Genomic DNA, 27,793 nt, shown 5'->3' with positions numbered 1-27,793 from the left:
AAAAAATGCACCTGCTGAGTAGGAAATAAGCTGATGGGCAAAGGAAGGACCAACACCTGTGGCATCAGATTCACTCCACATTGTCATCCGTTTCTCTGTAAAAAAGCAAAGCAAAACCCTCCCCTTATTTTGAAAGCTCATTGCATAGGAGTAACACAGGCTCTCCAGCATTCTCTACTCAGAGGAATGTGCTATTATAGGGAAGCTGCTTTATGGTCATTCGAACCATTGTTCCATCTAACTCAGTATTGTCCACTACACAGGCCTACTTGGCAACGCCAGGAACTGGGCACCTTTTCCACAGGTGCTACAGCCCTCCATACACGTATACTCCTTGGAAGTCAGCAGGTGAGGCGGACATGTCTATGACTGGGATCATGGCACACGACTATTTAGAAATATGTCCTAAATTTTCTAGTCAACTGAACCTACTCTGGTGTACACTGCTTTAGGAAAAGCTAAATCAGGTGATGTGTATACAAATGCACAATTTAGTAGAAAGTGTACATACAGTGGTACCTCGGGTTAAGTACTTAATTCGTTCCGGAGTCTGTTCTTAACCTGAAACTGTTCTTAACCTGAAGCACCACTTTAGTTAATGGGGCCTCCTGCTGCTGCCGCACTGCTGGAGCACGATTTCTGTTCTCATCCTGAAGCAAAGTTCTTAACCCGAGGTACTATTTCTGGGTTAGCGGAGTCTGTAACCTGAAGCATATGTAACCTGAGGTACCACTGTATATTGTGCAAAATAACATGCAAAATGCATTGTGCAGGGGATTTGACCAAAATGTGCATATTTGTCAAAATGGCACACAAAGAAATTGTATACTGTATTAGTACACATTTGACCCAAATGCTGAGAAATTCTATCATCTCTCTATCTCTCTATCTATCATCTATCTATCTATCTATCTATCTATCTATCTATCTATCTATCTATCTATCTATCATCTATCTATATCTATCTATCTATCATCTATCTATATCTATCTATCTATCTATCTATCTATCTATCTATCTATCTATCTATCATCTATCTATCATCTATCTATCTATCTATCTATCTATCTATCTATCTATCATCTATCTATCTATCTATCTATCATCTATCTATTTATCTATCTATCTCTCTATTATCTATCTATCTATCTATCTATCTATCATCTATCTCTCTATTATCTATCTATCTATCTATCTATCATCTATCTATCTATCTATCTATCTATCTATCATCTCAGATTGCTGAGGAAATGTAGAGAACTGAACTGGAAAAATGAGAAATGAAATGGTCAAATTCCCTCTACATTCCATAGAATTTACTGCCTCCTAGTAAGTGTACTCTTCTTTCTTGGAAATAAACCCCACAGAATTTGATTACTTGAGAGTAAACAGGCTGGCAATTGGGGCAGCCCTTTGAAACCTTTCTCCCTTTACAAATCAAAGCCCAAGATGTCTCCAGGAGAGCAAGCCTGCTTGGAGATCACCTAAAGGACTTGCCATCTCCGAAGTTTCCCTTTAGAAAAATCACCCTGAGAAGGAGTGCACTGGTTTTCCAATGAAGCCTCAATAGATATGAGAAGGAGGGATATGTTTAGAAATCCTTTCTATGACCTGCGAAATTGGTGATCATTTAATAACAGGGTATATAACGATCATGCATTGGCAGAACATATATGTGGTAAGTACCATGTAATCACCAAGCAAACTCCTAATTATTTTAGGCTTACAAACCAGGACACGTGTTAAATGATATTTTGGGAACCATTGAATATAATTACCAAGCTGTTTAACTCTGGAGGAACACAAAATTACTATGCAGTTGCACCAGGACTATATAGTTACTGACCATGCCCCATCTTCATCTTTTTGGATGCTAAATGGCACATTTGTCCGTAGAAGAAGAATACTTTGTGCATTAGCTAACTTGTGCATACTTCAGTTTGAGTAGCTATTTCATTTATTTTTCTTGGTTAACACTGGCAGATATTTGCTGGTGTGCTCAGAGCAGTTTAAAAGGCCCATTATGTAACGCCAACAAAACCCAAAGCCAAGTTGCCAAAGACCCAGCCCATACTGGCAAAGGAAGATGGCATTGAGAATGGCTAGTTTATGAACCAACTTACAGAAGAGCCTAAAAAAACCCAGGGAGGTCCAAAATTTTCCCATCTAATTTCTTGTCTAATCATAACTATTGGCTTCTTTCATTATAGCCTGAGAAAGAAATCCTTATATTTGCCATGCCTTTCACTTTCTTTCACAAGGTATTTTCACTCCACTGTTATGACTCAAAGAGCCCCAACAAGGATCAGAGAATAAAAATGGTCCATAATGCCCTACATTTTGTCCAAGGAGCTCAGCATAGGGGATGTGGTTTCCCCTCTCCTCTTTTTATCCTCAAGACAACGCTGTGAGTGTGTTAGGTTAGGGTACTCTGATTGTCCCTAGATTACCCAGTGCGCTTCATGGCATGGTGGGGATTACAGCCCTGGTCCAGCACCCTAACCACTGCACCACAACAAACTCATATCATAATCACTGACATTAAAATAATCATCAACAAAAGCGAGTGGAGCCCATTTGTCCTGGAGCCTCTGGCACAACTTGCTCAAAAGAAGTCAGAAAAGCCTGGCATGGGGTCTTGATATATTTGAGGGTTTGCTGATCCCAAGTGTGAGTGGTCTCCAGCTGCCCCTGAGCTTCCCAGTGTTCCTTCATCCGCTCTTCTCGTTTCACATTTAAACTGTTGTGAAGAATCTACAGTCTACAGTTTGTCTAATACAAGGGTCAGCAAACTTTTTCAGCAGGGGGCTGGTTCACTGTCCCTCAGATCTTGTGGGGTGCCGGACTATATTTTGGGGGGAAAAATGAACGAATTCCTATGCCCCACAAATAACCCAGAGACGCATTTTAAATAAAAGGACACATTCTACTCATGTAAAAACATGCTGATTCCTGGACCATCCGTGGGCTGGATTTAGAAGGCAATTGGGCCTGATCTGGCCCCTGGGCCTTAGTTTGCCTACCCATGGTCTAATACATCCTATCCCTGTGCACAACCAGTGGAACTTTTGCTTCCTTTATCGTTGCCCGCAATTTGACAGCAGGAATGTTCTGATTCAGCTTTCAGCTCTGGGGTCTTAAATGCCCCTTCCTGCACAGATATGTTCATCTCCACACTGAAGGGACTCCTCCAGACTCTCGATGTTTTCCAGGAGGGATTCAAGCACGTACCAGGGAATTTAAGTTTCCACAATTAAAGTGCTTTGCCACCCTAGTACAACAAACGCTTTAAAGAACAACAACAACAACAACAACAAAAACCAACAACAGAATTTCTGCAGTTAAGAAAGTGATGAGGAAACACAACAAAAGGTGTGGAATGAATGTGAAGACAAACAAATAGCCCACAAGCAAATCAGGAAGAATGCTTAGTGCCATATAACCTCTGCACAAACAAATCAGAATTAAATCTCAATAAAGGCCATAGCCATGATGAGCTTGTAGTATAAGCATTTGTGGCTGGGAGAAAGAATAAAGATTTGTACATAGGATTTCATTAATATCGCATTAGTTCATGATGCTACTTCAAATGCATATGATATTTGTTTGTTTAGAATATTTATTTGACACACACACACACACAGAAACACATGCACATATCTCTCTGTATATTAGCCCACTTCTCAGGGCAGTTACAGATGACCTGTTCATTGCACATTCATCCTGATCTGCTTGTAAAATGTTTATGCAGGAGTTAAACTATGCCCTGTTTATATTGAACATTTGTTCTTATTGGTTTATGGGGCAGTTACATAACAATGAGCATTCATCCCAATTTGCTCACAGAGTGTTTACACGCCTTCCCCATTAATCAGTCATTCATCCCACACTTTTCCATGCATTTCCCCATGAGTTTCCAAACTGAAAAACAGTTCCAAAATAGTTAGATAGTGGCAAGGACATTAAAATGGTGGTTAAGCAACAAAATAATTTACCTTGAACAAAATTCTCCCCAGAATGCCCAGAACAATGCAACAGCCTGCCCCCCCCTCTCTCTGTGTGTGTGTGTGTGTTGGCCACAAGGCACCAGGAGGACCATTCATCAGTTTTGCCCTTATGCTTGAAATTCATCCCCATCTGCCCACCCACTAACTCCAAAAAATGCTGAATGGGACTGCATGCAAAAATGCTGAATGGAGGTGGGTGGGAGCATTCCAGCCCAGCACTTCCTTTCCCCCTGAATAAGAAATTTCTTTGCATATTGGGAATCAAAAGTCCAAAAACTGGGGCATGTTTGCAAAGAAATCACACAGCTTTCTTCATAGGGAATTTGCCTTTGGGTTTGTGTGTATGTCTGAAATTGGTTCTGCTCTTCATAAGTTTTGCTTGCTGGATGGTCTTGCCTCACGACAGGACTATTTATGGGTGTATCTGTTCTATCATTTCTCCACGGAACCCAGAGCACAGCTTCTGCCTCACTAGAATCTGAGGTCAGTCAGACTGAGGCAGACGACTTCCCTGAGGGCACCCAGTGAGTTTCACTGCCGACTGAGGGTTTAAAGCTGTTTCCTGGTCGTTTCAAAACGGGGATTCTTATCTTATTTGTTCTACCTTTGCTGCCAAAGGCCTAATGGCTCTGGATACCAGTTGCTGGGAATTGTGAGGAAAGTACCATTGCATTCTGGTCCTGCTTGTGGGTTCCCCATGGGCCTCTGGTTGGCCACTTTAAGTACAGGTTCCTGGACTAGATGGACCATTCGTCGGATCCAGCAGGACTCTTCTTACACTCTTATATAGCCTTTGGGTTTTTTATTAGAAGAACCAACTGGGCGAGCTGGCACCAAGTCTGCTTGCAATGTGTTGTTATGCAAGAATGCCCGCTTTGGGGAACGGTCTGTGCGCATGTACAGAATTAGCAAAACATCCCACCCTGCCAAGATGGCCTCGCTCCCCCAGAGCGTGTTTGGCAAGCCTGCCGTCAGCAGGTCAGAGCTTAGTCAAAGCAACAAAAAAGCCACACAATGCTATGCAAAGTCTGACGTGTGGCAAACAGAGGGCCTACGTGCTAACTTTGTCTCCTCAGAAAGGCCAAGATGCCACTCAGGCATATGGCTTCACTGCATGCACAGGCCTGTTTGCTCCTTTCATACAAGAGCAGATACGGTTCGCCTCAAGAAAGATAATCAGCCGTAGCCCTATATTGTCTTTGAAGAAAAGAGGGTGGTTTACAAAGGAAAAGAAAAATGACTCTTGCTCTCTTAACCCATTAGGAACTTTGTAGCAGGTGCCCGTCATGAGAATGAGGGACTCATTTACCCAGCAGAGGGCCTCACATTTGGACCTGCCCTACGGTTGCCGGATAATTTGATGTTCAGTTCCAGGACAGTAGGAAAGATGCTGAGATTGCTGCAGACAGCCTGTGTGGTACAGCGGTTGGAGTGTTGGACTTGGGCCTAGGAGTAGGGTTCAAATCAGCCGTGAAGCTCACTTGGTGACCTTGCAGGCCTGTCACTCGCAGCCTAACCTACCTCATAGGGTTGTTGTGGTAGTTAAATGATGAGGAGTATAACCATGTACCTCAAGCTCCTTGAGGAGAGAGGTTGGGATATAAATGCAAACAAGAAAACAAGAAATAAATAGATAAATGTATGTGAGGGTCCAGCAAGGCCCTTCACCTCAAAAACGGTAAAATGTTCATGGCATTATCTATTCAAATTGGTCAGTTATAATTAAAGTTTATGTTTCATAACTACTTAGGAAGGTAGATGGAAAACAAGGACATTTGACAAACTGGAACTGAGCGACACTCAGCAGTTTTCTTTTTCAGGGATTATGGTGGAGCCAGTTTCCTGAGCTTGCTTTCTGTGGGTTCAAATTCCCTGAGTTGACATTGGGTTTCAAGCTCAAATGGGAGTCTCTCCACTGAAAACATTCTCCTTGCCATGTTTTCCACCAGAAATGAGCAGACTCTGCAGGGCACCGCCCTTTCTGAGAGCAATTTTGCTGGAGACCTTGCCAACAATTGGCTCCAGTTTGCAGACCATAATAATAAACTTCTTGGAAAAAACTGGGCTGAGTTTTGGAGTCAAGCTCTTGCCAGTTTCGGGTTTCCTAAGGTATGTTTCACACCACTGTGTTATTATTAACTGCTAGCCATTACTTATTTGCAAAGGATGAAAATTATGAAGCCCATTTTACTCCGTGCCTGAGAGATCCATTAAATGAAAGAAGGAATACCTGTTTTTCAGTTGCAATTGTTGGAAGGTGTTAAGACAGTGGACATCTGAAACCACCGATTCTGGCAAAGGGTCCCAGGTACATTATTCTGAGCCACTCTCAAGCGTGCTCTCTGCTGTACTCGCCACAATTCAGATGATTTTTGACTAATGATATAGCAGGTGGCAAGTAACAGAACAGGGATTCAAGCTCACTCCAGAACTTTAGATTTGTGCAGTTAAAGTGTATCAAAGCACTCGGTTACCTTGGTGCATCAAATCTACAGTTCTTAAAAAACAGAATGGACCTTTTGTGGTTAGAAATGTGATGGGAAGAAGCCCTGAAAAGTGCAGGGTGGATGAAGGATTAACAGGAAGATGTGTAAACACCACACCAGCAAATCAAGATGAACACTCACTGTTGAATAACCTCCCCACAAATGAATTAGAATAATGCTCAGTATAGACCAGATATAATCTAACCATCACATCAGCTTTGTACAAGCAAAGCAGGATGACTGATCTTCAAAGACGAGATATAGGACGCTCCCAGACTGTGGCTATTCTCTGGTGGGATTTGGCCGCATGCCAGAAAATGCAGGTTGCACACTTATAGTTGACTGGGGAGGTCTTGCACAACAAACCAGCTTCCTCAAAAGATTGGATTTTTTGAGATAAGGAAGGTGACGGGGATATTGTTGCATAGGCAACCCATGAACAAATCAGAGTGAATGCTCATTGAATAGCCATCATGGTTTAATCTCCCTGCAAACAGAAACAGGTAATCTGGAAGTGTCCATAGTCTAACTTCTACATAAGCTTTGTGCCAACAAAACAGGGTGAATTGTGATTAAACAGGTTGTCTGGAGTAACCCCAAGATGACAGGGTTTGACTTTGTCCTTTAAACCACAGCAACCTTGGACAGAGTTGGCAGACTGCTCCTGCACCCTGAAGCCCATGAGGTTTTTTTTTGTTTGTTTTTTACATTCCTACATGCTATGGTTTCCATTCTTAAGGAAATCAGCCCTGAGTGCTCACTGGAAGGACAGATCGTGAAGCTGAGGCTCCAATACTTTGGCCACCTCATGAGAAGAGAAGACTCCCTGGAAAAGACCCTGATGTTGGGAAAGATGGAGGGCACAAGGAGAAGGGGACGACAGAGGACGAGATGGTTGGATAGTGTCTTCGAAGCTACAAACATGAGTCTGACCAAACTGCGGGAGGCAGTGGAAGACAGAAGTGCCTGGCGTGCTCTGGTCCTTGGGGTCACGAAGAGTCGGACACGACTAAACGACTAAACAACAACAACAACACATGCTATGGTTGGTGGTAGAAACTGCAAAAATGTTATCCATTTCCTATCAGGTTCTTGAGAGTAGGGCTCTCTGTGTGGGTTGCCTTGAGGCAATACCTGTACTTGATGAAAGAGTGTTGATAGCTTGGTGACATGCTGCCATGGGAACTAAATTGATGCAGGAACATATTGGGGATATTCTGAACTAGAAAAATGCAGAGAAGGGGGCACAAACATTAGTTTGTTCATCAGTTGAAAGACTGCTGGTTGATTTTTAAAGTGGTCAACACAGCCTTAATATGAGTGCAATTGAAGCGCTCAAACTGACCATTTGTAAAAGTTGAAACTTCATGAGGCTTATCCATGCCCAAATCCCAGTGTGCCATTGGTCACTCCCAAGTCTCCTGTTCCTTTTCCGATGGGCTGAAATCACCAGTTGTTGACTTCTACCAGTCATTTTTGTGGAGCGCCTTCCAGCCTCAACAGCAGAAGCTATACTGCACTTCAGAAGCAGCCTTGTGTGTTGGACATGGGGGGGGGGGGGGCAGGACCGTGGGCCAGGCTGGGATTATTTGGTCTCTTGCAGATTCAGCAGCTACACTGATTTACAACCACTGGGATTCTGGCCCAGAATTTTATTGTAACTGTAGATCAGGAAGAGCAAACTTACTGAAGGTCACAGACACTTCAGGTTACAGACTCTGCTAACCCAGAAATAGTACCTCGGGTTAAGAACTTTGCTTCAGGATGAGAACAGAAATTGCATGGCGGTGGCGCGGCGGTGGCAGTGGGAAGGCTGCATTAGCTAAAGTGGTACCTCAGGTTAAGAACAATTTCAGTTTAAGAACGGACCTCCAGAACAAATTAAGTTCTTAATCCGAGGTACCACTGTACTATTATTGCACCAATGGCATGTCTCAGAATAAACCCATGAAAATAACAACCCAGTTTGAAGGGGCCTTGTGTCTCTAATGGTAGGGCTGTCCTCTGGTCCACCTAGTGGAGAGTTGCTGTCACTGCCTGGTCCCTTGCTGAAGACCCCATACACCAGCGGTTTTCAGCACTGTGACACCCTGGGGTGCCTTGAATGATGGTCAGGGGTGCCTCAGGCAACACTGGCATCTTTCCTCCCCCCCTCCTCTGATGCCCTCTCACCTCTCTGCCTCCCAAAAACTTGTGTGGCTGCTGCCACTGCTCCCTCCCAAGGTGAGTAAGATGCTGGCCTCACGTTCACCTTTGGCCAGTCTCTGTTGGGCCACTAAGGATGGAGGCATCCTCTTCCCAGGGTGGTGTGGTGTGAGGAGGCACCTCTCTTTGGGCAGGGGGCGGGGTGGCTCGGAGACCAGGGGCGGTGGCGGCAGCTGCCCAGAGGACTCCCAAGGAGAGGGAGGAGGCGAGGAGGCTGAGGGAACACTCCACAAGGGAGGGTGTTTGAAAAGGGGTGAGGGGCTGCTGGCTCTGCAGGCAATGGGTGACATAACTGGCCTTCTGAGACTTGGAGCACGTTTCCCAACAGGGGAGCTGCAGAAAGAATGTAGTTGGTCAAGGGAGCCGGGGACTCCAAAAGGTTGCAAACCTCTGCCTTACACCTTTGAGGCAGCCCTGTCCATTGAATACCCACTAAACAAGCACTGGGTCCATTTGTTAAAAAAGCTTTTAGATTATTTGGAATCTAAAAGCAAGAATCATGTTTGTCTCCTTAGCAGAAGCATCCCTCCTCCTTTCATTTGCCTTTCCCTGTGACTCTATCCTTTTGTATCTCTTGGTCTTTGCTTCAATATCCCATTGACAGTTCATGACTAATTTGCTGCTGCCTCCAGCTATAAAAAGCATCTTGCAGCATCTCTTGCCTTTACTGCTCCCCCCTTCCCCCCCATCCTTTTCATGGGCCTGTGGTTTGGGTGGCTTCCCGCCACAGTGTTATTCATTTATAACACCATAACGATCTGATTCCTTGCTGCTATTTTTAAAGTAATTACATTTAGGCTAGAACAATGTTACATAGAGCAGCAGCACCATGCTAATCAAGCACTGGGCCATTATTTAATCACCGAAATGTGTGCTCTAATGAAGAAGCAGCTCTTTGATATCCAAGCCACTTAAATCAAGCCATCTTGGCAATATTGCTCGGTGCAGAACCCTTTTAATGCCACCTGCCACCGTCCGAGCCAAGATTGCCTTGAAGCAGCCAATGCCAGAATGTAATGCAAACGGTTAGCGGGAGCAGGAAGAACAAAGAAAATTACATTTGGTCCCTTGGGTCTTTCGGGCTAATCTGCAGAAAAGCCTTGAGCTAGTAAGATCCATGAGTCACTTTGTTTAGCCTTCTGTATTCTGTTTGCATTAGAGTGTGGCACAATGATTTAAGGAGCTCTCTGTCTCAGAGGATGGTCTGAAGGCACACGGGGCCAGGACCAAGCTGAAGAGAAGCAGATTTGGGTCTAGAAATTGTGGCGACGCATCTTTCTCTGGCTTCCTGAAGATGTGTACTTGGTACTCTGGGGCACCAAACATGTTTCCTTCCACCTCCAAAGGGAGACTCTTTGTGGTAAGAAAACCACACTGGAAAGTGCGGGATAACAATTGCAAAAAATGTGACATTGCATAACCTTCCCACAAAACAAATAAAAATGAATGCTCAAGAAATGACTGGTGTCATATAACGTCCCCAAAACTTTGTAGAAATAAATCAGGATGAACGCGTAAGAAACAGGTCACCTGGAAGTGATCTATATATGTTCTTCTGATGATTGAGGTACCCTAGTTCTCTTAATAGCCGAAGCTTTCAGAAATCCTATTCCGTGAGATGAAGGTCACCAGAATCAACACATCAGGGGTAAACCTGGCCTTGTTTCTTCTTGATTCAGCAATGCAGATGTCAGTACAAAGTAGTCCACGTGCATCAGTACAAATCCTAAGAGCTGCATTAGGATGATATGTGTAGGTGGCAAAACCATAGCACAAAGAACTTAATCCCCTAAGTGCAACTGAATGCTAATCAGGGAGGGAAACTAATCAGAGAAACCCTGTGTAATTCTTCCCCAACTGGCAGAATGATTGACAGGGGGAAAGGATCTCCGAAGGGTGTAGCGCATGAGAGCTGTCACTTTTCAGATTAGGCACCGGCAAGCCCTAACGACATCCTGATAAGAAATGCTCTCAGCTAAGGGAGTTTATTATACAGGCAGGCCTCCAACATCTAAAGACTTGGCTGGTTATTTCAAGCCAATACTTACCAGTAAATGTAATAATACTAATCCAGCCCTTCACATTTATCTGCACTCCCCTCCCCCCATTTACGGCCTCCTTCATCCTCCAGCCTTTGAGAGTGTCTCTGGCTCATATTTGCCTGTTTCCCACTGAGGAGGTGGTGCTATTCTACTTCAGATTGCTGCAGGCCCCCCCCTTCATATGACAATGTTATTCCATACCTTAAATTTCTATCTCCCTGCCTACCCCTCCACATCGAAACTAGGAGATAGAGGGATCAGCTAGTTCAACCTCCAGTTTTTTTAAAAGGATTTGTTGACTTGAAAATGATGAGAAGGACCCAGTCATGGCTAGGGCTATATTACGGACCTGGATTTCCAAGGCTCCATGTTTACTGAGAGAGAGAAGGGTGAGGCAGCAGGGAGCCTGCTGTTGTGCAGGCAGTGTGGCAGTGCCAATCGGCACTCCTGACATGATGCCCGCACCACTTCAAGCTCTCTGCTGCCTTGCCCGTCTCCATTTCTCCATCACCAGAAGTGACACACAATGGGTCCCTTCCAACTCTTCTGCTTCTATCATGAGAGAGGTGTTTCCAGCTCCCCCATCCCTTACCCATGGAAGTCTTATAAGAAGCTGCTGCAGGACTGTGAGAAACATCATGGCTCCTAGGACCCAGCCAAAACAGTCAAGCTCCCTCGTCATTTTTTGCTGTTGCCAGGAAGTGTAATGTTGTTAATGTAATCTTGTTGCATTTATAATACTGAAAAGTTAGGTTTTTGGTTTTTTTAAAAAAACATGTTGCTATATTTGGTATTACATTGTTGTTCTATTATGTAATATGGACATTGTTCTTGTGTGGGTTGGTTTTGAGTTGCATTCCTGTTGTTATCTGTCGCAAGCTGCTTTTGGCATGATTCTTTTTGGGGAAAGTGGCATACAAATAAAATTATGGAAAAACGAACTATGAATACATACATATTATACATATAAGATGGCTTAGGTCCCTGGGGAGGGGAATGGGAGTAGAGCCTATATATGACAGGAGGAGGAGGAGGAACATACGAGGGGGAACGCGTTGAAGACCATGCGGCATTTAGGCGTTTGTACCCTCTGCTGCTTCCACAAGTCTTTGATGGTATATAAACACATGTACTAACTCTCAAAGGGACGCAGGTGGCACTGTGGTCTAAACCACAGAGCCTAGGGCTTGCCAATCAGAAGGTCGGCGGTTTGAATCCCTGCCACGGAGTGAGCTCCCGTTGCTCGGTCCCTGCTCCTGCCAACCTAGCAGTTCAAAAGCATGTCAAAGTACAAATAGATAAATAGGTACCGCTCCAGCGGAAAGGTAAACGGTGTTTCCGTGTGCTGCTCTTGTTCGCCAGAAGCGGCTTAGTCATGCTGGCCACATGACCAGGAAGCTGTATGCTGGCTCCCTCGGCCAACAAAGTGAGATGAGCGCCACAACCCTAGAGTTGTCCATGACTGGACCTAACGGTCAGGGGTCCCTTTACCTTTACTAACTCTCAAAAGGAGCCTTGGAGCTTGGGGAGGAAAGAATATTATCTAATATGCTCCAATTTTCTCATCTTCTTGGTGACTCTATACTTTCCCTACAGAAAAAAACAAACATTTGTGCCACTTGCTTGCTGACAGCTTTGATGCCTGCAAGCAAAGCTTACAATTTATAAGCCTGTACAAAAAAGGGGGGCAGAGGGAAAGAGTGTGACATGTTTGGATCATTTTAAGAGGTGCTTTGAACAGCCTCTGAAGCTAGAAGAGGCACTTGGCGCTGTAGCAAAAATAGCACATATTGCCAAGGTATTTCCAACATGAGAAATGCAAATAAATAAATTAAGATGGACATGCAGGCCTTGACACTACTGGGCCCATTAGTCAAGCTAAAAAAACCCTCACCGTAGATACGCCTTAAAGAGCGAGAGATTGCTAATAATAATAATAATAATAATAATAATAATAATTTATTATTTATACCCCGCCCATCTGGCTGGGCCTCCCCAGCCACTCTGGGCGGCTTCCACAGAAACCAAAAATACAGTAAAATATCACACGTTAAAAACTTCCCTGAACAGGGCTGCCTTAAGATGTCTTCTGAATGTCAGGTAGTTGTTTATCACTTTGACATCTGCTGGAAGGGCGTTCCACAGGGCGGGCGCCACTACCAAGAAGGCCCTCTGCCTGGCTCCCTGTAGCTTTGCTTCTTGCAATGAGGGAACCGCCAGAAGGCCCTCGGTGCTAGACCTTAGTGTCCGGGCAGAACAATGGTATACTTCAGGTATACTGGACCGAGGCCGTTTAGGGCTTTAAAGGTCAGCACCAACACTTTGAATTGTGCTCGGAAACGTACTGGGAGCCAATGTAGGTCTTTCAAGACCGGTGTTATATGGTCTCGGCGGCCGTCCCCAGTCACCAGTCTAGCTGCCGCATTCTGGATTAGTTGTAGTTTCCGAGTCACCTTCAAAGGTAGCCCCACGTAGAGTGCATTGCAGTAGTCCAAGCGGGAGATAACCAGAGCATGCACCACTCTGGCGAGACAGTCCGCAGGCAGATAGGGTCTCAGCCTACGTACCAGATGGAGCTGGTAAACAGCTGCCCTGGACACAGATTTGACCTGTGCCTCCATGGACAGCTGTGAGTCCAAAATGACTCCCAGGCTGCGCACCTGGTCCTTCAGGGGCACAGTTACTCCATTCAGGACCAGGGAATCCTCCACACCTGCCCACCTCCTGTCTCCCAAAAAGAGTACTTCTGTCTTGTCAGGATTCAACCTCAATCTGTTAGCCGCCATCCATCCTCCAACCGCCTCCAGACACTCACACAGGCCCTTCACCGCCTTCACTGGTTCTGATTTAAAAGAGAGGTAGAGCTGGGTATCATCCGCATACTGATGAACACCCAGCCCAAACCTCCTGATGATCTCTCCCAGCGGCTGCATGTAAATGTTGAAAAGCATGGGGGAGAGGACAGAACCCTGAGGCATCCCACAAGTGAGAGCCCAGGGGTCTGAACACTTATCCCCCACCACCACTTTCTGAACACGGCCCAGGAGGAAGGAGCGGAACCACTGTATGACAGTGCCCCCAGCTCCCAGCCCCTCAAGACGGTCCAGAAGGATGTTATGGTCAATGGTATCAAACGCCGCTGAGAGATCCAGCAGAACTAGGAAACAGCTCTCACCTTTGTCCCTAGCCCGTCAGAGATCATCAACCAGTGCGACCAAGGCAGTTTCAGTCCCATGATGAGGCCTGAACCCCGACTGGAAGGGATCCAAATGGTCCGCTTCTTCCAGGCGTGCCTGGAGTTGTTCGGCAACCGCTCGCTCAATCACCTTGCCCAAGAATGGAAGATATGAGACTGGGCGATAATTGGCCATCATGGCCGCATCTAAAGATGGTTTTTTAAGAAGCGGTTTAATAACCGCCTCTTTCAGCGGGTCTGGGAAGGCTCCCTCACGGAGGGAAGCATTCACCACCCCACGAAGCCCATCGCCCAGTCCTTCCCGGCTAGCTTTTATAAGCCAGGATGGGCAAGGATCCAGGAGACAGGTGGTTGGTTTCACTCGTCTAAGCAGCCTGTCCACATCCTCAGAGGTAACAGATTGGAATTGAGCCCAATCAACTTGACTAGACAGAACTCTAGCACTCTCCCGCTCCGGCACTGCTCCCACGGTGGAGTCTACTTCTTCCCGAATCTGAGCGATTTTATCTGCAAAAAACTTTGCAAAATCATTGCAGGAGAACATGTGGCCCGTACTGGGCCCCGATGTTGCAGGTGGTTCCGCTAAATTGTGAACCACCTGAAAAAGTCTCCTGCTGCTGTTTTCTGCAGATGCAATAGAGGCGGTGAAGAAATTCTTCTTCGCCGTCGCTATCGCCACTTGGTAGGCTCGACGTTGAGCTCTAACCTGTGTCCGGTCAGATTCGGAATGAGTTATCTGCCACCGGCGCTCTAGCCGTCTCAATGATTGTTTCATTGCCCTCAGATCCATGGAAAACCACGGGGCTTTCTGGACTCCATGCAATCGGAGAGGGCGCTTCGGAGCCAAACAGTCAATAGCCCTGGTTAACTCCACATTCCAGCGGGCCACCAGGGAATCAGCTGAAAGGCCATCAATATGGGATAAAGCATCCCCTACCACTCTCTGGAAACCATTTGGATCCATTACGTGGCGGGGGCGGACCATCCGAATTGGTCCAGGATGGGCAGAGGGAATATTTAACCCTAAAGCCATAGTGGGATAGCCCAGTTGGTTGAGCATGAATCTCAAGGTCATGGATTCGAGCCCTGCATTGGGCAAAAGATTCCTGCACTGCAGGGGGGTTGGACTAGATGTCCCCCGTGGTCCCTTCCAACTCTAGTTACAGATAGGTAGCCATGTTGGTCTGCCATAGTCAAAACAAAATAAAAAAATTCCTTCCAGTAGCACCTTAAAGACCAACTAAGTTAGTTCTTGGTATGAGCTTTCGTGTGCATGCACACTTATTCTATGATTCTATCATGGATGTCTATGGCTGGCCAAACACTGCAGGGAAAAAGGAGTTTTGAAATGCATGGGTGACTGATAACATCCAGTCTGCAATCCAATCTGCTTGTTCCATGCATAACTTTATAAACTTCTATCATGTCGTTCACCTCTTCTTTGCCTTCTCTCTAAACTAAAAAGTCCCCAAACCATCAACCTTTCCTCCTAGGGGAGCTGCTCCATCCCCTTGGTCATTCTGGTTGCCCTTTTCCAACTCTACAATACCCTCTTTGAGGTGAGGCAACAGTATTCCAAATGAGCTTGGCACCCTAGATATGTATGACCACCTGATGGTATTGGCAGCTTTATTTTCAATTCCTTTCCTAGCATGGATTTTGCCTTTTCCATACTCCACCTTAGTGTCCGATACAGGGATAGGTGCCCACCTGATGTTCTGGGACTACTACTCCCATCATGCTATGGCCATTGGCCATGTTGGCTGTGGCTGATGGGCCTTAGAGTCTGACAATGTCTGGAGGGTGCCACTGGTCTGATCTTTGGGAATCAAATCTATTATTTTTTATTGAGAAGATTCTTAAACTGCTTCATCAGAAAAGCTCTCCGAGTAGTAAAAATAAAATTAAAGATGAAATACAACCAAAATCCACAGTCCTTGCCGACAAAGGTCTGTATAGTTAAAGCTATGGTTTTCCCAGTAGTGATGTGTGGAAGTCAGAGCTAGACCATAAAGAAGGCTGATAGGCCGAAGAATTGATGCTTTTGAATTATGGTGCTGGAGAGAGTCCAATGGACTGCAAGAAGATCAAACCTCTCCATTCTTAAGGAAATCAGCCCTGAGTGCTCACTGGAAGGACAGATCCTGAAGCTGAGGCTCCAATACTTTGGCCACCTCATGAGAAGAGAAGACTCCTTGGAAAAGACCCTGATGTTGGGAAAGATAGATGGCACAAGGAGAAAGGAATGACAGAGGACAAGATGGTTGGGCAGTGTTCTCGAAGCTATGATGAATTTGACCAAACTGCGGGAGGCAGTGGAAGACAGGAGTGCCTGGCGTGCTCTGGTCCATGGGGTCACAAAGAGTTGGACACGACTAAACGACTAAATAACAACAACCATCGTCATAAAGAACAGATTATATTCCATCCTAAAGCTGTGAAGCACACCCAGAACCTCCTAACTGGAAGCTTTGCACTTTGAGCAGGCGGCATAAGATAGGACAAGGGTAGTCAACCTTGTGTTCTCCAGGTGTTGTGGTCTACATCTCCAAACAGCTCTAGAGGGCATCACAGTGGCTACTTCTGTACTTGCACAACTCAAGACCACAAGGAAATGGTGAAGGGGACAATTGCTCTGGTGGTGTCAGGGACTGGGCAGAGGAGGAATGGTGGAAACTGCCTCTCCAGCCTGACCCTTCCAGAGAAGAAGAAGACAGTTCAGAATTACAACAGGGGTTTGAGGGAGATGAAGGGAGAAGTTGGGAAATAATGGGAGAGGAGGAAGAGGCAGAGCTGGAACAGCTGGCTGACACATCATCACTAGAAAGCATTCCAGACTCCTCTTCTCCAAGAACCCAACGAGCCTTAAAAGTAGGAGAGCAAAGTGCTCAGAAGCAAAGGGCCCTCAGCGCCACCCATAGAAGGGAAGACGAATGAGGAAGTGGGAGAGAAGGGGAGGGGAGATTTACTCAGAGCAACACGATTAATCCAAGAGGCTGCATTTCTAAGCCTCTCTCTGTGAATATTGAATAAACAGCATTGGTAAGAACTTCCCTTGTCTTATCCATTCCTGGCAATCGACCATGGGGGGTTGGATCCTCTGATGCCTGACAGGTGGCAAGTTTAAATGCTGCAATATCAACCTGTGGTGCATGTGGTGCCCATCAGCTCCAAACAGCACGGCCAATAGCAAGGGATAAAAGATAAGATACGACAGGGAGAGAGGATTTTGCAGTTTCATATCTCTTTTCTTTTATTCTAGTTTCTCTCTTGTTATTATTCTTTGTAGATTAGTTCGTTCTTTTTATTGTGTCGTGAAAATTTCCCAATAAAACTTTTCAAAAAAGAAAAAGAAAGACAAGGATCATGGGAGTTGTGGTCCAAGACACCAGGAGGGCACCAAGTTTACTGCCCCTTTAGAATCATAGAATTGCAGAGTTGGAAGAGACCCCTGACGACCATCTAGTCCAAACCCCTTGCAATGCAAGAATATGCAGCTGTCCCATCTGGGGACTGAACCTGCGATCTTGGTATCATCAGCACCATGCTCTAACCAACGGAGCTATCCGGTCACTAGCAGTATGCAGCAGTGTATTTGTTATCACATTCTCTTGAAATAGTTTCATCAAGGTTTAACATTTAACGAGACCAAGTCAAAACAGGGATTTGCTGTCTTTACAGAATGCTTCCAAGAATCCAGCAATGTAAGCACTAAGATTTACTTAAAGGCTAAGAGGTATTATACCTCGTATTCCATTCGCAAGACGTATGTTTATGTATCCATCTCCAGGCTGGGAAAGCTGGACAAGAGAGTGAGGTTTCTTGTGATAACTACCCAAACTAAATACAACCAAATTTAACTTGTCCCCAAGATGAGACACCACCTCTAAATTATGAACCATTGAGGTATAAGAAATTACAGTTGCAACACTATACACACTTACCTGGGAGTAAGCCCCATTCAACTCAGAGTGGCTGACTGGTGATTCGACATACAAGACTGCACTGCAGTTTTATTTATTTATTTATTTATTTATTTATTTATTTATTTATTTATTATTAGCATATGGCTAGTGAGTTATCCTACCTAGTTTGCCCTGGGTGGTGAAGGAGCTGTTTTGCACATCAAAGGAAATTGACAGCAAAATTGGCCTGCAAAATTAATCAGCTTCTGCAGATGGCGAATGTGTTCAGTTACTTGCTTTCCATCTACAAAGCTTCACCCAAGAATAAAATAGTAAGAAAGCAAAGTACAGATACCATTTGTTTCAATGGGTCTAGCATCAGAAAAATACTCGGGTTTCAAATTGCCGGGAATACTTTCTAGATTAAAAGCACCAACAGCAACAGCCCACATGTGAAATACATTATTTTGCCAATCTCCAAATCAAAAGAGATAAAGGAATGATTCATTCAACTGCCAGATCTGTGCAATTTAAGATGCTTTAAAAAGAAGGATGACAATTTTTTACCTGAACACTGAAGTATCTAGGGCTGAAGTCATCTTCCCCAACTGTTGTGTTGCATGAGTCAATACAAAAAAGAAAGCCCTTGATGCAGTAAGATTATATTGTTTGCAAGCTGATTACTACAGTGGCTTTCTGAGGAACCCAGCAATTTAAAGTTGTTTTAGTATTTCTATTGTGATTTTTTTAAATTGCATGCTGCTTTTATTGTAAGCCACCTTGTGGGTTTGGCCCAGACCAAAAAGTGAAGTACAAATTGAGTGAGTAAACAAACAAACAAACAAACAAACAAACAAACAAACAAACAAATAAATAAAACTTGAGGGTCCTTGGAAGGTTAAGGGTGCGGAGTTCATTGGTGCAAAAAGCCCACTTCAATCCCAGGTATGTTCAGGGAAAGATGCTACCAGTCAATATAGATAATATGGAACTGGTTTGTTTATTTGTTTTTAAACTTACTTTTCTATTCTGACCTTGCTTCCATCATGGATGCTACCAGTCAATATTTCTACCAATCAATACTTTTCTATTCTGACCTTGCTTCCATCATGAAGCCCAAGGTAGCATAGATGTGGTTCCCAAGAGGTCACCCATCCAGTAATTGACTCAACCCAGATCTCCCAAGTAATTGACTCAACCCAGATCTCCCAAGAGGTCACCCATCCAGTAATTGACTCAACCCATCCAGTAATTGACTCAGCCCAGATCTGCTTAGCTTCAGCAAGGCGGTGGCCTTGTCTACCTTCAGACCACACCCTGGGGCTGTCTCTTCAGAATGAGGGCGATGATGATATGGAAAGCATTGCACCCTCTCTCAATTGGCTGTGCGCTCCCAGACAAGCTGATCTTCCTTGCAACCAGATCTTTTTCACAACAGAGCATCACATTGTGAGCACATTCACGTGTTCTCTGATTGGCTAGGATAAATCATATTACCATTTCAAGGAACGGGATCTTGGAGAAAATGACAGCAATGGTGCTCTTACAGCAGAAGATGGCAAAAACAGCCATGAAGAGAAACAAAACAAAGCTGAACCTTCACATAATGCCCCCCTCCCTCCCCAGAACCATTTCAGCCCAGACTGGAACTGAGCAAACACTGGGTTGTATCCAATGCTGTGCTGGACAAGTTCTATTGGTGCAGCGGGTCTTCCCCTCCCCTCACACACCTGCAAAATCTACTCTGAAGGGTCCCCATACCCTCTGGAGCAGCTTTTAAGGGCATGCAAAGGGCTGGAGGAGGCAAGAGAGGAAGAGGAAGCTCTGCTGCACTAGCGGAGCTATGACATTGGCTATGGCCCACTCTGTGCGGCCTTATTGAAACCTACGGTGTGCAAGGGCTAAATTAGGCAGAAAGAGACAGATAGCAAACCATTCACATTCCTGTTGCAAGCTCAGCATTTCTACTTTATTCATAAATTAACAAAGAGCCACTCTAAAACCCAACCATAACTTCCTGTACTTTTCATTACTCAAGAGGATATGTGGTAGTGGGAAATAAAGCATATTTTTCGCACGGGGTTTGCTGCAGCACAAAAACAAAGAAGCAATCTGTGGATCTAGCTCTATTCTCTGGTTTATACTATTTTTTTTTTTAATAATATTTATTAAGTTTCACAAAATATAACAAACTTCGAAACAACAAACAACAAACATCAGAAATACAAACAATATCACAAAACATAAAAAGAAAAACATACAAAAAATTCAACATAATAATAAAAGAAACATTAAAAGAAAACTCTGGTTCATTCTAGTAGTCTTCAAAACCTTATTTTCCTTGCTTCCTCCCGCCTTCCCTTCTTGTATTCCATTTTAAAAGTTTTTTCAGCAAGCTCATTCAAATTCGTTTTATCCTTTATCTTTCCCTTTATAATCTACCTTATCCTAATCACTGGAACCCCATCATTTCATTTACACTGCCCTTAGCACACATAGATTTTACAATGATTTTGTAGATAAACTTTGAACTTCTTCCAGTCTTCTTCCACCAACTCTTCTCCTTGATCTCGGATTCTGCCGGTCATTTCTGCCAGTTCCATATAGTCTATTACTTGTATCTGCCATTCTTCCAAGGTGGGTAGATCTTGTGTCTTCCAGTGTTTTGCGATGAGTATTCTTGCTGCTGCAGTAGCATACATAAAAAAAGTTCTATCCTTCTTTAACACCAATTGGCTGACCATGCCCAGGAGAAAGGCCTCTGGTTTCTTTAGGAAAGTATATTTAAATATCTTTTTCATTTCATTATAAATCATCTCCCAGAAAGCCTTAATCCTTGGGCACGTCCACCAAAGGTGAAAGAATGTACCTTCAACCTCTTTACATTTCCAACATTTATTATCGGGCAAATGATAGATTTTTGCAAGCTTGACTGGGGTCATGTACCACCTATACATCATTTTCATAATATTCTCTCTTAAGGCATTACATGCCGTGAATTTCAAACCGGTGGTCCACAACCGTTCCCAGTCAGCGAACATAATATTATGACCAATATCTTGTGCCCATTTTATCATAGCAGATTTGACCGTTTCATCCTCAGTGTTCCATTTCAGCAGCAAGTTATACATTCTCGACAATACCTTAACCCTGGGTTCTAGTAATTCTGTTTCCAGCTTCGATTTTTCCACCTGGAAGCCAATTTTCCTGTCCAAATTATAGGCCTCTCTTATTTGAAAATAGTGTAACCAATCACGCACCTTATCTTTAAGTTTCTCATAACTCTGCAATTTCCATTTATCTCCCTCCTGCTCTAAAATTTCACAATATTTTGGCCATTTAGATTCCATATTAAGTTTTTTTAAGGCCTTAGCCTCCATTGGAGAAAGCCACCTTGGGGTTTTATTCTCCAAAAGATCTTTGTATCTGACCCAAACATTAAACAGCGCTTTCCTGACAATATGGTTTTTGAACGACCTTTGTATTTTATACTAGTCTGGCTCGGCTCTGCACTCCGAACAAACTATTAGAAATTGTTGCCACATTCGAGCCCCTGAGGAAAGCTCAATTTGCCCAGCGTTCTAATCCTATAGTCCTCAGTCAAAGCACTTGGTAGTGGAAAATTTGCCTCAGTGGCAGGACTGGACCTAGAAGGATTCATTGTTCTCTTACAAAACCAGTAACTAAGGAAGTTTTGTCGGTTTCCTAATGACCTGAACCAATACATTGCCTCAGAAACACACAAAGCCAGGCCTGAAGGGTCACTCTGTGTTGGCACAATCTCCGCCGCAGCAGGCGGTATGGCGCCGCTGGTCAGACTTCATCCCAGCCTCTACTCTGGCATAGCATCAGCCATTGATTCTGCTGCTCCATTTCAGTTCCTCAGCATCGCCACCAATCAACAGTCAGCTTTCTGGACTGGCTTTTACAGTAATCTTATCCCGGCAGTTTCACCACTCTCCACTGCTTTAGCAAACTTCCCAAGGAGGAGGTGGCCACAAAATGTTCTTGCTGGCTTTCAGCACCGTTGCTGTTGCCCATCCTCCCTCTCTATTTCTGTCTCTCTTTCATCCCAGCCTTGGACTCCAACCCTTTTCAATTTCTCCAGCTGGCTCTTCTCAGTTTGGCTCCATACAATTTTGAAGAGGTTTGCTCCTCACCTCAGGCTCAGCCTGGCCTCACATGTTATACAGAAGTGGTGACAGGGAAAGCCCAAGTGAATCACATCACTTCTATTTGCCACCTCTTGTGTAAAGACGGAAAGGGGAAATATATAAGTTCCTCCAACGGATATTACAACAACAACAACAACAACAACAACAAACCGTAATAATAATTTAGTAGTAGTAATAATAATAATAGGTAAAGGTAAAGGGACCCCTGACCATTAGGTCCAGTCGTGATCGACTCTGGGGTTGCGGTGCTCATCTCGCTTTATTGGCTGAGGGAGCCGGTGTACAGCTTCCGGGTCATGTGGCCACCATGACTAAGCCACTTCTGGCGAACCAGAGCAGCGCACGGAAAGGCCGTTTACCTTCCCACCGGAGCAGTACCTATTTATCTACTTGCACTTTGATGTGCTTTCGAACTGCTAGGTTGGCAGGAGCAGGGACCGAGCAATGGGAGCTCACCCTGTCACGGGGATTCGAACCGCCGACCTTCTGATCGGCAGGTCCTAGGCTCTGTGGTTTAACCCACTGTGCCACCCGTGTCCCATAGTAGTAATAACAGAACAGCACTAATTTCATCTTTATTTCACGTTTCCTCCACAGAGCTCAAGTACATTGTTTCCCCTCCATATTGTGGGATAATCAGCCACATATAACCAACATGCTCAAGTCTAATTAATGCATGAAGGGGTCAATGCCACAGAGTCAGCTGTCCTGCCAGGCTTAGCTAAGTCACTCTCCTACACTTTCGGAGGAAGGTAATCAAGGCCTTTGTTCACTTTCAGTCTACCAGAGAAGCTCAAGGAGTGAAGAGGTTCTTGGTTGCTCCAAGCTCAGACCACATGTCTCTAACAAGCCTCCCTTGAGTTCCTATACCAGCTATTTAGGAACTGTCACCTAACTGTAACTAAGCCAAGTTTTACGGCCTGTGTTTTCTGACTGATGTATGGAAAAGCACACGAGTAAACCATTTTTTAACTTACCAAACGTGTGGTGTTTTTCTATGCTGCAGGGGAACTTTAGAACTCACAAGGGCATATTTTAAAGGCCCAACAGCCTATATTTCAACACTGTACTTTGCTGCATGTTTTGTGATTTTAAATCTCTGCTGGGTTTCTCTCACCAAAGAGCACTTGCCCCAAACCTGGATTTTGGCACCCAGAGAATTCTCCTTGATATACATATTTTTACTTGCTACCAACACACATTTTATTCTCATGGCAACCCTGTGAGAGAAATTTGATTGTGAGAGAAGACATGTAAGAACATAAGAAGAGCTCTGATGGATCAGGCCAGTGGGTACTTAGTTCAGTATCCTGTTCTCACAATGGCCAGCTGCGGGAAACCCTCAAGACGTGAACTCAAATTGTCCTTTCCTTTTTGTGACTTCCACCAACTGGTATTCAGAAGCATTGCTGCCTCTGGCCATGGGGGCAGAGCACAGCCTTTGTGGCTAGTAGCCATCGATAGCCTTCAGCATTTGCCTAAACATACAAATGCTGAAAGTGTGGATGGTGGCAGAGGTATGCATACAAGTCTCACACACTTCACTACAGCGCTATGCACCTTGACTTGTCTGTGTCTGTCATTTCCTGTTATTGCTTCAGGCAGCAAGATGTCTTTGGCAGGCCCAATGCACAGCAAATCCGCAACTGGTCCTCCATGTCCCCCCCACCTTGTTATGACTTATTTATTATTAAATGCAGCTGCCAATTTGCTTAGAACCTTTGTAGGGAGGAACTGCTCTTTAGTGTCAACACTGAACAAATGCCGAGCAGATGAAGACAAAATGTTTAGTTCCACAATGAGCAGAGCATTCTTAATGCAAGTCTGAGCCTCTGTTGAAGGCACCTGGGCTGAATCCAGCAGAGTGATAAACACCTGAAATTACATAATGTTCTCCAAAGGGGTTACATAACCTATCCTCAGAATCACTGACAGTTTGGGTTTTGACTTGCAGCTTTTTGGATTGGGGCCGTGAGCACAACCTTGTTTCCCCCAAAGCTGTTATTAGATGGCAGTCTTAGTTGCTTGTTTCTATTTGATTTCCTATGGTATCATCTGTTTTTCACCATTACGGTCTCCCCGAAGGCACAGAATTATTTTTCTTTAACAAGCGAATCCCAAGGAGGTGCCATCATACAGCCAACTCAGCACCATTCAAAGGTACCCTGGAGCTGATTTTGTGCCCTGCTATCTCACTAAATACTTTTGGCCAAGATACAGAAATATCATGTTTGGGTAACACCTGGGTGCAGGTGATTGCCCTGTACAAATATTGAGCAATTGCCTCCACCCAGTTTATCAGTTTGCTATATAGCAGAAACATGGATGAGCAAATACAGTCATACCTCATGTTATGTTTGCTTCAGGTTGAGCGTTTTCAGGTTGCGTCCCGCGGCGACCTGGAAGTACCGGAAAGGGTTACTTCTGGGTTTCGCCGCTCCCGTATGCGCAGACACGCAAAATGACGTCACACACATGCGCAGAAGCAGCAAATCGTGACCCGCGGATGCACAAACACGGGTTGCGTTCTGCTCATGTTGTGAACGGATCCTGTTCGCAACGAGAGGCACCACTGTATGCCTGAAAGTAAATTAGCAATGGCACTGGCTCTCCAGAAAGGTTAGACCGTAAAACACAATTTAGCACAATTTCCAGAGGTTGAGGTTCTGTTTTTCTTCAGCAGGGGTCTGCAAGGTTTACCTTGCCTGGGCCAGTTCACTCCAGCGGAGATCCCTCCGTGGCTGGATCGTGCGCGCCTGTGATTTCCGGTGACTGCATCTGCGCAGACATGATTTCCGGCGCCGCAGAAGTGAGTCCCTGTGCCGGTTTAGCACAGCATGCAGGGACTCACCAAGGGGGCGGCTTGGTTCAGGGGCAGTTCAGGGCTGATTAAACGACCCCCGTGGGCCGCTTGTGGCCCATGCGCCTTAGGTTGCTGGCCCCTGTTCTGCAGCAACTTAAAGTCTTAACACAATCATTATGACATAAACTTTCATATATCAGATTCCACTTAACCAGGTGCTACAAGAATCGTTGTTGTTGTTAGTTATTGCATTACACCTGATACATATAATATTTGCTCCATTTATCTTTTGCTGTTCTGCCCAGCCTGAAGCCTGCAAGGAGAATTGCCTGGCATAGTAACTGTCCAGGATAGGCTGAGGAGTGAGAAGGACCACAGATGCTCTGAAGTTGGTTATATGTGGTCAGTTTGGAAAGGTGTATGGTAGACCAACAAGCAGAGTGTTTCTCCAGCAATATTCTGCAGCCAATACTGCCTCCGGCACAGAGGTTGCAAGCATCACTAACCCTGCCCTTTTCATGGGAAATTTTGGTGGGCCAGTTCCTCTGGGAGCTCTCTCATGAGCTGAGTCTTCCCTATCCTTTGTGCCACTGAACTCATCAAAGGTGTCAGCTCCCTAGGGCCCTAGGTGCCTGAGCACCCACAAAATTCCCCATGAAGGGGCCGGGCACCCACAAATTTCAGCACCAGGGCCATGCACGCTGCATAGTACCCACAGCCCCGGGCAATCATGGTTGTGGGGCTAAGCTGGCACTCCTGGAACTCTTCTTCTGATAGTGGGAAGTCTGACCAGACGCTAAACCATACAGTGGCCTGGTTTGCACATCACAGTAAACTTACTATAGTATGTTTATGACTGTATAAAAATGTGCTTGTTCCCATAGAGAAGTTTGCACTCACATAGTTCCTCCCTGGCTTTTTGGATTAGTGCAAGACTGCAGCTAAGTTTCGGCTGGGTGTTATGTCTGAGCCCAGGCTTGCCTCCTTAACAACTACCTGTAACCAAAGGACGAGCCTTGGGTATAGATTGTGCTTAAGGAGGAAGAACCTTAACTGAGATCCCAGGTTGGGACAGCAAGCTAAGCTAAACCTTGGCTTATCTGTCACTGACCTAAAAAGTCTGGAGAATAGCTGCAGACTCCATCTTAGGAGCCAGTACATTCACCCATTCACACTGAGCCATGGTTTGGCTAAGCATGACTTGTGAACATGGCCAGTGTCAACAGCTTCTGGCCATTAAATGATTAAATATAGTGCAGGGAACTTTGTGGCCTGCCCATAGAGAGCCAGTGAAGCGCTGGCCAAGTGGAAAGCCATTAAAATGCTGCAAAGGACTCTGGGGTTGCCCTGGAAATTCTGTGAACAAAGAACAAGGCAGGATGAAAACTTTCCTCCATGTCCAAGTCCTATATCCTTGCAATCCCCTGCTTCTCTTGTCCTTCCCTGACTTTTGGAAGCAGAAGAAATTATTTTATATACGTGTGTGCGCGCGTGTGTGTGCACATTAGTAACATTTAGCACCGACTCTTTTGGTCTAGTGCATATATCACTTAGGTAATGCTGAGCCAAGATGCCCCATCCAACTTTGCCACGAAGTTTGTAGGAGGCAAAGTTGGGGAGGCATTTTAAAGGTCAGGGATCCAGAGGCACACGGAGCCTAGCAGAGCCTGTGTTTGTACTCTGCTCACCAAAAGGGCTCCACTTACCTCAGGATCCTGTTGTTGATTCACCAAGAGATAACTTAAGCAACCTCAGCACCCTGGTGCCTGAAATAACCTTGTGATCAACTGCATTCCTTGGAAAACGAACCCTTGTTCACTCTCAACTTGAAAGAGGGAATAACTGTGCTTTAACCTCCTCTTTCCTTTTCATGTCTCTCGTTTACAAGCGAATTAGCCATACTGTATGGCTTCTAGTTATTTCCTTCCTATCCCCCTTAGGATCTCCACAGGTCTGTCTACTTTTCGCCACACTTGCCTTCTCCGTGTTTGGCACCTGGGTCCTCATTTCTCTCCTACCCCTTAGATTTAACCCAGTAATTTCTTGTACAATACAGATCGTTGTCTTTGTAATCCATTGCTCTTTCTGTTTGGTTATATACTGCATATTCCTTTATTCTAAGCTCTCGCCTCTTGCTTTATTGCTAATCCCACCTCATATATGAGTCACTTGCTACTTGGCATGCCATTACTTGCAGCTAAAAGACCTGAGCATGTGGTTCTCCTGTACGCATGTCATTGCAGACACATGTGAACGAGGACACATGGTAATAATCTGGCTGCTCGGCCCTTGCTGTTTCATGAAATAATGTTGTGAACTTTCTCTTCATTTGTGTTTCCCATCTCCAGTAATTATGCACATTGGGGTGGACCCTTGCAGATCGTACCTTTGTAATCAACATAGGGTAAGGCTGACTGGAAATATGGGATTCTCTTGGATGGTGGATATTCCGAGAAAGAGCCTGCCCTTGACTGTGTGATTACAATGCAATTTTGATCCAGTGCTTTGCCAGCCTGATGGCAAATACATTACCTCATGTTTATTTACTTCAATAGACCGTAGGATCAAAAGCTGAACAGCAGAAGTAACTTCCTGGGTCCTCAACTAGATCCAACAAGTCACTTCACCATCTTGTTTTGAGCTCTGTTTGTGAGTGACTCATGCCAAACCTTTATTTCTACTCATGAATGCAGGTGTGATTAATTAATTATCCAAAAGTTCATCTTTCCTTGTGCCAATAATTAAAATGGGGCAAAGCTGAGCTGCAGCTTTTTAGGAGGAATGGCAGAGTGGCAGTTATGAGTCTCTAGGTTGTTGGTTTAAGGCAGAAGTCTTTCATTCCTGATTAATTAATCGAGAAAGAGAGATGGATTCTGTCTATTTCTAACACACATAGGTTTCATTTCAATACCCCTGCTGGTTTAAAAAGGGGTAGCTAAATACCTAATCTCTGGTAAATGTTGTCATAAACTCC

General features: G+C 44.8%; 2 long non-coding RNA genes across 2 annotated transcripts in view; both read right to left on the bottom strand.

Moving 5' to 3' along the window:
* LOC307225437 overlaps positions 1-27,793 on the bottom strand; it is a 187,449-nt gene that overhangs the window by 23,944 nt on the left and 135,712 nt on the right. The window lies entirely within an intron of this gene.
* Positions 1-27,793, bottom strand: part of LOC307225322 — a 68,349-nt gene that overhangs the window by 17,184 nt on the left and 23,372 nt on the right. The gene's annotated exons all lie outside the window — the stretch shown is intronic.

This window comes from Podarcis cretensis (assembly GCF_951804945.1).
Source record: "Podarcis cretensis genome assembly, chromosome: 10".
In the NCBI taxonomy this organism is placed as follows: Eukaryota; Metazoa; Chordata; class Lepidosauria; order Squamata; family Lacertidae; genus Podarcis; species Podarcis cretensis.
The sequence above is the reverse complement of the archived record's forward strand: the minus strand, read 5'-3'. Positions and strand labels throughout refer to the sequence as shown.